The sequence below is a fragment of the Sinocyclocheilus grahami genome, unplaced genomic scaffold (assembly GCF_001515645.1).
Source record: "Sinocyclocheilus grahami isolate Dianchi unplaced genomic scaffold, SAMN03320097.WGS_v1.1 scaffold1512.1, whole genome shotgun sequence".
In the NCBI taxonomy this organism is placed as follows: Eukaryota; Metazoa; Chordata; class Actinopteri; order Cypriniformes; family Cyprinidae; genus Sinocyclocheilus; species Sinocyclocheilus grahami.
In genome coordinates this window covers 148,392-159,597 of record NW_015506691.1, presented here as the reverse complement: position 1 = coordinate 159,597, position 11,206 = coordinate 148,392, and the positions used below count along the sequence as shown (strand labels likewise).

At 45.7% G+C, this 11,206-nt stretch overlaps 1 pseudogene; it reads left to right on the top strand.

Annotated features, from left to right (window-relative positions):
• The first annotated feature begins 1,458 nt into the window (after positions 1-1,458).
• On the top strand, positions 1,459-3,586 carry LOC107570848 (uncharacterized; annotated as a pseudogene).
• The last annotated feature ends 7,620 nt before the right edge of the window (positions 3,587-11,206 follow it).

The window sequence follows — 11,206 nt, the reverse complement described above, 5'->3', positions numbered from 1 at the left end:
GAGTGAGTGAGTGAGTGAGTGTGAGTGTGAGTGAGTGAGAGTGAGAGTGAGAGTGAGAGTGAGAGTGAGGGAGTGAGTGTGTGAGTGAGAGTGAGAGTGAGAGTGAGGGAGTGAGTGTGAGAGTGAGAGTGAGAGTGAGAGTGAGGGAGTGAGTGTGTGAGTGAGAGTGAGAGTGAGAGTGAGTGAGTGAGTGAGTGTGAGTGAGTGAGAGTGAGATTGAGAGAGAGTGAGTGAGTGAGTGAATGAGAGAGAGTGTGAGTGAGATTGAGAGTGAGAGTGAGTGAGTGAGTGAGTGAGTGAGTGTGAGTGAGATTGAGAGTGAGAGTGAGTGAGTGAGTGAGTGTGAGTGAGAGAGAGAGAGAGAGAGAGTGTGAGTGAGAGTGAGATTGAAATTGAGAGTGAGAGTGAGAGTGAGAGTGAGATTTAAATTGAGAGTGAGAGTGAGAGTGAGAGTGAGAGTGAGATTGAGAGTGAGAGTGAGAGTGAGTGAGTGAGTGTGAGTGAGAGAGAGAAAGAGAGTGTGAGTGTGAGTGAGAGTGAGAGTATGAGTGTGAGTGTGAAAGAGAGTGAGAGTGAGAGTGAATGAGTGAGTGAGTGAAGAATGGTTTGCAGCACGGAAATGTGAACAGTTTTGATGGAAGCCGTGTGATTTCAGTCCTTGATGAAATGTCTTTTGAGTACAGTATTGACCAGCTGTGAGAAAATTAGTGGAGTGTTTTGTGTGTGAGTGTGTGTGTGTGAGTGTGTGTGAGTGAGTGTGTGTGTGTTTAGTGCAGTAGTGTAGTGACGCTGGTAGTTAGTGCATGTTAGTGCATGCTGCATGTTGCATGTCGTGCTGCACTTTCTGTGCTCTCTGCCTGCTACTCTCTGCTTACAGCTGCTGCCGCTGGCTAGCCTACTTGATAGTGGGTGAAAAGAGGAGCCGAGTGCGTAAGTCTCCTCCTGCCAGTACAGAGCCTCTCCACCACCAAGACTCCTGTAGCGCCTCCTCGCGGCCACACATGGAAACTGGGTATCATACGGTCCCAGGCTAAACTACAGGGGATCTCGGAGCAGCAGTGGGCCCCCGAGACGTGATGTGCAGGCCCACCACTGTGTGGACATGTCCTGCCGTCCGTCAACCACTGTCCCAGCTATGGGGAAATAGCCCCACTGCCTTGTAGTAAGTCTATTGAGACAAGGCAAAGGGAGCACACCCTGACAGAAAAGCAAAGCGCTGGAGGTGCACAACAGGCGGGCCTTAACAGATGAAGGACCCGGCAACCTCCTGCAGCCAAGATGGGGTACCGGTTGTCCTGGGACCACCCTTGCCACCGTGATTTACCTAATCATGGTGAAGATAGTGCTACTGGGGATGGCGCACCCCGTTTGGCACTTTAAAACTCTCCTTGCGCAGGTTTCCACCTCTGACCACGGTGATAATATCTGGAGCTTACATATGGTTAAAGTCTGACGGCGATGGGGCGTCTGGCAACGGGAGCAGGTATGAATAGACTGGGAGCGCCTAGTCAGAAACCTGCACGGCAGCGGCACAGGGTATTTGGTCGCTATCAACTGGGTTTGAGTGGCAGCTGTTTCGGCAGACCGCTGTGCGACTGAGCAGCCCTATTTAGGGACCGCACTGCTCACCTCAATTGCGGAAGGGCCTAGAAAAGGTGGCCTAAAAATTGTCCATTCAATCACTTACCTGGATAGGTTACCGCGTCTGTCGGGTTATTCCACTACTGCGGTCGAAATAAGAAAAATAAGAAACAATACAGTATAAAACTGGCAAAATGGAATGTAAGGACTCTCCTGGACTCGCATGGTACCTCTGACAGACCTCACCGGAGAACATCCCTGATCGCTGCTGAGTTGAGCCATTACAACATCGATATTGCAGCCCTGAATGAGACCAGGCTTCTGGATGAAGGTTCTCTAACAGAGGAAGGGTTTCCCTCCAGGTGGACAACATCTCTATGGAGTAGGATTAGCCATCAAGAATACCATTCTACCAAGTCTCTCCTGTTGGAATTAGTGAAAGGCTAATGACCCTTCGTATCCCCCTGGCAAAAAAGCGTTATGCCACACTTCTCAGTGCCTATGCACCAACTTTACCATCTGAGAATGAGGTAAAGGAATGCTTTTATCAGGCACTGGATGAAGCTCTTTGCCGGATCCCTAAGAGTGACAAGATCCTCTTGCTTGGGGATTTCAATGCTAGGGTCGGACAAAACAACAGAATATGGAGTGGAGTACTAGGCAGGCATGGCATTGGTAGGGTGAATGCAAATGGCATGAGATTATTGACTCTTTGCCCTGAGCATAACCTTACCATAACCAATACCATCTTCCAGCAAAAGGAAAAGTATAAGACCTCGTGGATGCACCCTCGCTCTAAACACTGGCACATGATTGATTTTATCATTGTGCAGTGTAGTGACATCAAGGATGTTCTCATCACTCGTGCCATGAGAGGTGCAGAGTGCTGGACAGACCATCGTATGATTGTGGCCAAGCTCCATATGAAAGTGCGCTCCCCCCTGCGGCTGCAAAAGCCCAACAAAAAGAAGCTAAATTGTAACCGTTTGGGAAACACAGAAGCAAGAAATGAGTTTCGGCATCTCCTAGATGAGAAACTAAGGGAGTCAGAACCTTATCTGAGCTCAGAAAACACCATGGAACAACAGTGGACCTATATCAGCTCTGTGCTCTACGATGCAGCAGCACAATCCATCGGCTATAAGAGCAGGAACCACCAAGATTGGTTTGACGATAACTCAGACACCATCCACAACTTACATAAGGATATGCACATAGCACACAGGGCAACTTTAGAAAACCCTTCATCCACCAAGACCAGAAAGCATTTGCAGGCAATCCGGGGGTGCAAAGGGAAATACGGGTCATGCAGAATGAATGGTGGTCTGAAAAGGCATATGAAATGCAATCTTTTGCCAATAAAAATGACATGCATAACTTCTATAATGCTGTCAAAACCATCTACGGACCAACAAATTGCTGCGTCACTTCACTGAAAACAGCAGATGTTCTAACACTTCTGAAGGACCAAAATAGTATCCTGTTGTGGTGGGGTGAACATTTTGACACCCTGCTTAATCAGGATTCTGATGCAGACTCCCCCATTCTGGACGAACTGCCAAACCTTCCTCCCATCCACGATCTCAGCCTACCACCAACCTTTCAGGAGGTTATATCATCTGTCCATTCCCTTAAGAACAACAAGTCCCCTGGCGCTGATAATATCCCTGCTGAGCTACTGAAGGAGGTGGGGTACATATGTATGGGCACCCTCTACCGGTACATCACCAAGGCCTGGACTGATGAGAACATCCCACAGCAATGGAGAGATGCAAATATTGCTGTAATCTATAAGAACAAGGGTGACAGGGCCATCTGCGGCAATAGTAGGGGCTTATCACTCCTTTCTGTGGGTGGTAAGGTCCTGGCCAAGGTGATGCTTCATAGACTCATTAACAACATCACTGAGTCAATGCTGCCTGAATCCCAGTGTGGATTTAGGAAGAATAGGAGCACGATCAACATGATTTTCACAGCCCGGCAGCTTCAGGAAAAGTGCCGGTAGCAACATCAGGACATGTTTATGGCCTTTGTCGATCTCTCAAAAGCATTCGACACTGTGCAACTCTTCCTGTCTTATAGCTGTAAAGCACTGCAGTTTATCTTTTGGCGCGATGAATGAAGCTGAAGTATTATACGCTGTAGAATCTACATTTGTTATTGTATTTCTGATGTTATCTATTTTATCAGTGAAGAAATTCATAAAGTCATTACTATTAAACTGTGCGGGAATATTTAGATCGGGTGGCGTCTGGTTATTTGTTAATCTAGCCACTGTGCTAAATAAAAACCTAGGATTGTTTTGGTTATTTTCTATGAGTTTGTGGATATGCTCGGCCCTAGCAGCTTTTAGAGCCTGTCTATAGCTGGACATACTGTTTTTCCACGCAATTCTAAAAACTTCCAAGTTAGTTTTTCTCCATTTGCGCTCAAGTCTACGAGTTTTTTTCTTGAGAGAATGGGTATTACTGTTGTACCATGGCGCAGTACGTTTTTCTCTAACCTCTGTAGAGAGCTCTTATGGGATGTACTCCTCAGTTTTGGCTGTCCCAATAAATTTGTTAACATCCTCCGCCAGTTCCATGATGGGATGACTGCTCGGGTGTCCACAGGCGGACAAGAGTCCGAGCCCTTCCTTGTGCGCACAGGGGTGAGGCAGGGGTGTGTGCTAGCACCAGTGCTCTTTAACATCTTCCTCCTGTGTGTCACCAAGCTTTTCCACAACGAGATTGAAAATAGCAGTGGCATAGCAGTAGACTTCAGACTAGACGGCAACCTCTTTAATATTAGGAGGCTACACGCAACCAAAAAACTCTGTAGAGAGCGGGTCCTGGAGCTGCAGTATGCAGATGACTGTGCCTTTGTGGCCCATATTCCAGAGGACCTTCAAACTGTCCTTGCTGTGGCGGTTAGGGCGTACGGCAGGATAGAGCTCACTGTCAACTCCACCAAGACAGAAGTGGTTTGCCAATGTTGTGACGAGTCAGAAGCGTGTGGATCCATTTGCAGCTTTTATTAGAATGGTCAGACAATACAAGGTCAAATACCGGCAAGGTAGAACAGCAGAGACAAGGCTGAGACAGAGTCGAGTACCAGGCGAGAGAGATCGGGGCAGGCGGCAAGCAATCAGAGTCCAGGGGAAACAATCCAAGTTGGGGCAGGCAGATAACAATCAGAGTAACGGGAAACAGTCCAATAACAGATGCACAGAAAATCAAACACGGGTATAACGCTTGGAAATGACAGCCAGGGCAAATCAAGACTTCGCAGAGAGTCCGTGTGTGTGAGTGGTTTATATGTGAGTGTGTATATGAGGTGCAGGTGTGGATGATTAATCAGTCCCAGGCATGAGGGGTGAAGGGATTTGGAGTCCGAACGGGAATGTCTAATATTCGGGAGACGGTTCCCTCTGGTGGTGCAGCGGAGGCGGTAAGGGAGCCTCCTCTGTAACAATAGACATGAGTTTTGAGAGGACATCAACTGACTATGAAACAACTCTACAAGGTGCCATTTGAGAGGAATAGTGAATGAAGGAGCTGCTGTATCAGTATGCGGTATCTGTATAAGTCTTTTTCTGTGTAGTACTAACTCTTCCCAGTAAATCTTTACCTACTGTAAGCTTTGTAACATTTTGTATACTACAGTAAGCATTCAGTCTCATCAAAAAAGTAGAACATGCATGAACTTTGTATATAACAATACTTTCCACGGTTGACTGAGAGAAAACATCTAAACATTTTGATAAGTGTGCCTCATGTGATGACAAAAACACTTTCTACTTTGGTGCCATTGGCCAATTTTCTGACACAATAACTTTTGAAATATGAATTAAATGTTTTGGGTTACTACAGTTTGCAGGCATGCAAAATATTCAGATAATATTCAGTGTTCACACTAAGTATCTGTCTGCTTCCTCTGATGAGCTTGACAAAGTACTTTATCTTTAGTTAAGAGCAACACTTGAGGAGGCTGTTTATCATTTTATGGATTACTGGTAAGATCCTAAGGTTATTTATCGATTAGTTTTCCACAATACAATCTTGTGCTTCAGAATATTTCTGTGTCTGATGTGACTGTTAATTTTGCACATAGAGAAGATTCAGTGTGTCGGAAGTGATCTGAAATCTCTCTCATGAATGTGTGCATTCATTGAGATCTTATAAATGCATTTATAATATTTAAATGATAAATTATGCAAAACTTTTTGCAGAAATTTGGACAACAAGTCAAGTCACCTTTATTTTTATAGTGCTTTATACAATACTGATTGTGTCAAAGCAGCTTTACACTGTAAAACAGGAAAATAGTTTGTCAATAATGCAAGAGGACAAAAACAAAGCCATTTTTTCAGCTAAAGTCAGTTCATTGATGATTCAGTGATGTCATCATCCAATTCAGCTCTCTTCCTGTCTGTGTCTGTGCAATCAGTTAAGTGTCCCCAACTAAGCAAGCCAAAGGTAGCCAATTACACCCACTATAAGAATCACAGCATAGAGCCTTAGGGGAAGAGGTGCAGAGTGAATCATTGTCCTGACAGCACCAGGATAAGGTGAAACAGTATGTGTTACTCACAATCAAGGTGAGGCAAACACTGATTTATTGATTTCAAAAAGTCAAAACCTAAGATTGGTAATATTGAGCTTGGAGAGCTTAAACTCTGTTCTGCACAGGTGAGAAATAACCCCTTAACCCTTGTATGGTGTTCGGGCCTGTGGCCCGTTTTCATTCTGTATCAAAATAATAATACATTTTTTTCAAACTCAGACTCATTGGCCTTGGCTCATTTTCTGTGAAGAACATATATCAGAACAAATTTTCAAATGACCACACACTGTACACCCCCTACACATTTATATTACATACAGGATGTTCAGGTCCGCTGGACCTGGGGCTAATAAAAGTGTGGAATTTGTAGGTCCTGTGTATCTTCACTCTGTCCTCCTCCTGTTTGGGCCTGTGAGTGAGTGAGTGAGTGAGTGTGTAAGAGAGAGAGAGAGTCTGTGAAGAACAATATACAGCAAATAGCCCCACTGCCTTGAGGTTAGTATATTGAGACAAGGCACCTTCACAGAAAAGCAATGCGCTGGAGTTGCGCAATAGGTGGGCCTTAACAGACGAAGGACTCGGCAGCCAAGATGGAGGACAGGTTGCCCTGGGACCACCCTTGCAACCCCGATTTACTTCATCATGGTGAAGATGGTGTTACTGGGTATGGCGTACCCCCTTTGGCACATTAAAACCCTCCTTGCGCAGGTCTCCACTTTTGACCATGGTGACAATATGTAGACCTTACATATGGTTAAAGTCTGACGGCGATGGGGTGTCTGGCAGGTACAAATAGACTGGCGGGAGCAGATACGAATAGACTGGGAGCTCCTAGTCAGAACCCTGCATGGCAGTGGTATTTGGTCGCTGGGATTGAGTGGCAGTTGTTTTGGCAGACCCCTGTTTGACTGAGCAGCCCTATTTAGGGTCCACACTGTTCACCTCAATTGGGGAAGGGCCTAGAAAAGGTGGCCTAAAAATCGCCTATTCAATCATTTACCTGGATAGGTTACCGTGCCTATTGAGTTATTCCACTACTGTGGCCGGAATAAGGAAATTAAGAAACATTACAGTATAAAACTGGCAACATGGAATGTAAGGACTCTCCTGGAATCATATGGTATCTCTGACAGACCTCACTGGAGAACAGCCCTGATTGCAGCTGAGTTGAGCTGCTAGAACATCGACATGAGTGAGACCAGGCTCCTGAATGAAGGCTCTCTAACAGAGGAAGGGACAGGCTACACCTTCTTGGCCATCAAGAACATTATCCAGGCCAAGGAATGCTTTTATCAGGCACTGGATGAAGCTCTTTGCCAGTTCCCTAAGAGTGACAAGATCCTCTTGCTTGGGGATTTCAACGCTAGGGTGGGACAGAACAACAGGATATCGAGTGGAGTAATAGGCAAGCATGGCAGTGACAGGGTGAATGCAAATGGCATGAGGTTACTGACTCTTGTTCTGAGCATAACCTTACCATAACCAACATCATCTTCTAGCAGAAGACAAAATATAAGACCTCTTGGATGCATCCTCGTTCCAAACATTGGCACATGATTGACTTCATCATTGTGAGGTGTAGTGACATCAAGGATGTTCTCATCACTTGTGCCATGAGAGGTTCAGAGTGCTGGACCAGCCATCATATGAGTGTGGCCAAGCTCCATATTATGGTGTGCTTCCCCTTGTGGTAGCAAAAGCCCAATAAAAAGAGACTAAATTGTAACCACTTGGGAAACATAGAAGCAAGAGGTGAGTTTTGACGACTCCTAGCTGAGAAACTAAGGGAGGCAGAACCTTGTCTGAGCTCAGGAAACTCCATGGAACAACAGCGAGCCTATATTAGCTCTGTGCTCTATGATGCAGCAGCCCAGTCCATCGGCTATAAGAGCAGGAACCACCAAGACTGGTTTGACAATAACTCAGACACCATCCACAACTTGCTTAAGAATATGCACAAAGCACACAGGACAACTTTTGACAACCCTTTATCCACCAAGACAAGACAGCATTGGCTGGTAGTTTGGAAGAAAATTCAAAGGGAAATACGAACCATAAGGAATGAGTGGTGGACTGAAAAGGCATATGAAATCCAGTTCTTTGTCAATAAAAATTTAATGTATAATTTTTATAATGCTGTAAAACCATCTATGGACCAACAAATCTTTGCGTCACTTCCCTGAAAACAGCAGATGGTCTAACACTTCTGAAGGACCAAAATAGTATCTTGTTGAGGTGGGCTGAACATTTTGACACCCTGCTTAATCAGGATTCTGATGCAGACAAACTGCAAAAACTTCCTCCCATCCACGATCTCAGACTGCCACCAACCTTTCAGGAGGTTCTATCATCTGTCCATTCCCTTAAGAACAAGTCCCCTGGCGCTGATAATATCCCTGCTGAGCTACTGAAGGAGGGAGGGTACATATGTATGCGCACCCCCTACCTGTACATCACCAAGGCCTGGACTGATGAGAACATCCCACAGCAATGGAGAGATGCAAACATTGTTGTCATCTATAAGATCAAGGGAAACAAGGCCATTTGCGGCAATAGTAGGGGCATATTCTGCATATTCATAGAACTCCTTTTGTTGGTGGTAAAGTCCTGACCAAGGTGCTGCTTCAGAGACTCATTAACAATATCACTGAGTCAATGCTGCCTGAATCACAGTGTGGATTTAGGAAGAATAGAAGCACGATCGACATGATATTAACAGCCCGGCAGCTTAAAGAAAAGTGCCGGAAGCAACATCAGGAGATGTTTATGGTCTTTGTCGATCTCTCCAAAGCATTAAACACTGTGCAATGACAGCTTTTATGGGACGTACTCCTCAGGTTTGGCTGTCCCAATAAATTTGTTAACATCCTCCGCCAGTTCCATGATGGGATGACTGCTCGGGTGTCCACAGGCGGACAAGAGTCCGAGCCCTTCCTTGTGCGCACAGGGGTGAGGCAGGGGTGTGTGCTAGCACCAGTGCTCTTTAACATCTTCCTCCTGTGTGTCACCAAGCTTTTCCACAACGAGATTGAAAATAGCAGTGGCATAGCAGTAGACTTCAGACTAGACGGCAACCTCTTTAATATTAGGAGGCTACACGCAACCAAAAAACTCTGTAGAGAGCGGGTCCTGGAGCTGCAGTATGCAGATGACTGTGCCTTTGTGGCCCATATTCCAGAGGACCTTCAAACTGTCCTTGCTGTGGCGGTTAGGGCGTACGGCAGGATAGAGCTCACTGTCAACTCCACCAAGACAGAAGTGGTTTGCCAATGGAGTACCAATGTCCCATCCACACTTCCTGCCTTCACTGTTGGGGATGAACAGCTGTCAGTAGTGCCATCTTTTAAATATCTGGGGAGTATTCTCGCTGAGGACTGTGGCATCGACAACGAAATCCAGAGATGCATTAAACAGGCATCAGTTGCCTTTGGGAGACTTCAGCGTAGAGTCTTTCATAACAAGAATCTTCATCCCTCCACAAAGGTCGCCGTATACCAAGCGGTCTGTGTCACTACCCTGCTCTATAGCTGTGAAGCTTGGGTGACCTACAGCCGTCACATCAGGTCCCTAGAGCACTTCCATATAAGCTGCCTTCAGCTAATTCTGGGAGTTACCTGGCGTGATTGTGTGCCTCCCACTGAAATACTTAAAAAGACCAACTGTAGAAGTATTGAGGCCATGATCACCCAGCGCCAGCTGCAGTGGTTAGGCACGTGATAAGGATGCCCCCATGTCGACTGCCCCGCAGAGTGCTATACGGCCAGCTACATCATGGTCGACGTTCAGCTGGGGGGCCGAAGAAGCGATATAAGGATCAGATTAAGAACACCTTGAAGAAGTGTAAGATCAGACCCGAGGACCTGGAGGATGTTGCTGCTGACCGTACCATCTGGCAAAAGCTGTGTAGAGATGGGGCTCGTACGCTGGAGATGGAGAGGACAATCAGAAGACAGCAGAAGCGAGCCAGGAGAAATACAGCCATGGCTGCCACCACTGCCTTTACTACTACCATTACATACATATGCCCCACCTGTAATCGAGTGTGTGGGTCCAGGATAGGACTGTTTAGCCATCAAAGATCTCACGATAAAGGTGTGGACGTCGTCATCGGATTTGATGGACAACCGAGAGAGAGAGAGTGTGTGTGTGTGTGAGAGTGAGTGTGTAAGTGTGCGTGTATGTGTGTGAGTGTGTGAGTGTGACTCTCTCAGGCTGATGTACAGCTGTCTGTGACGAGATTTGTCTTTGAGGTGGTTTGGTCTGTCTGATGGCGTTTAACAGCAGTCAGACGCTCTCTGATGTTCAGCTTTAGTCTGCTGTGGGAAATTCAGCTGTGAGCAGCACAAACACATCCAAGTGACAGACCTGCGGTTGCACAATGGAGAGAGATTCTCTCGCGACAGGTGACACACGCTCTCTGACTGCTCTGCACGTGCAACATCACAAATCATGGAAATATCATAGACTGTATAAAAACAGGTAAATATACACACCCTGCATCTCAATGTTCATACTATCCGTCCTAAATAGTGTTTGAGATTAGAATAAGTGTGTCCCAAAGCATAGTATGTTGAAAAGAGTATGCCAAAAGTCCCCGGATGGTCTACTATTTAATATCAAGTTTTTGAAGTGTGGATCCGTGCTCACTCTAATGGCTAATATTGCCCACAATCCATTGCGCTTTGGCGAAGGATTCGGTCCAGAACTACAAACACGAATAAAACGCATTAAAAACTACAAATATGGCGGATGTGCACGACCGGACTTAGGAAGAGAGGCTTGTGTGACCTGATAGTATGTCCCAAAGCTTGCCTACTCTTCTACTACACACTCACATATGTGTACTTTTTCATCTCCAAAAGAGTATATACTTTTAGGGCGTAGTATAAGTAGGCACATTGAGACGCAGCAACAGTGTTGGGGGTAACGCATTACAAGTAATGCAAGTTACGTAATCAGATTACTTTTTTCAAGTAACTAGTAAAGTAACGCATTACTTTTTAATTTACAAGGAAATATCGGAGTTACTTTTTCAAATAAGTAACGCTAGTTACTTTGTTTCCATGTATTGACTGAAAGC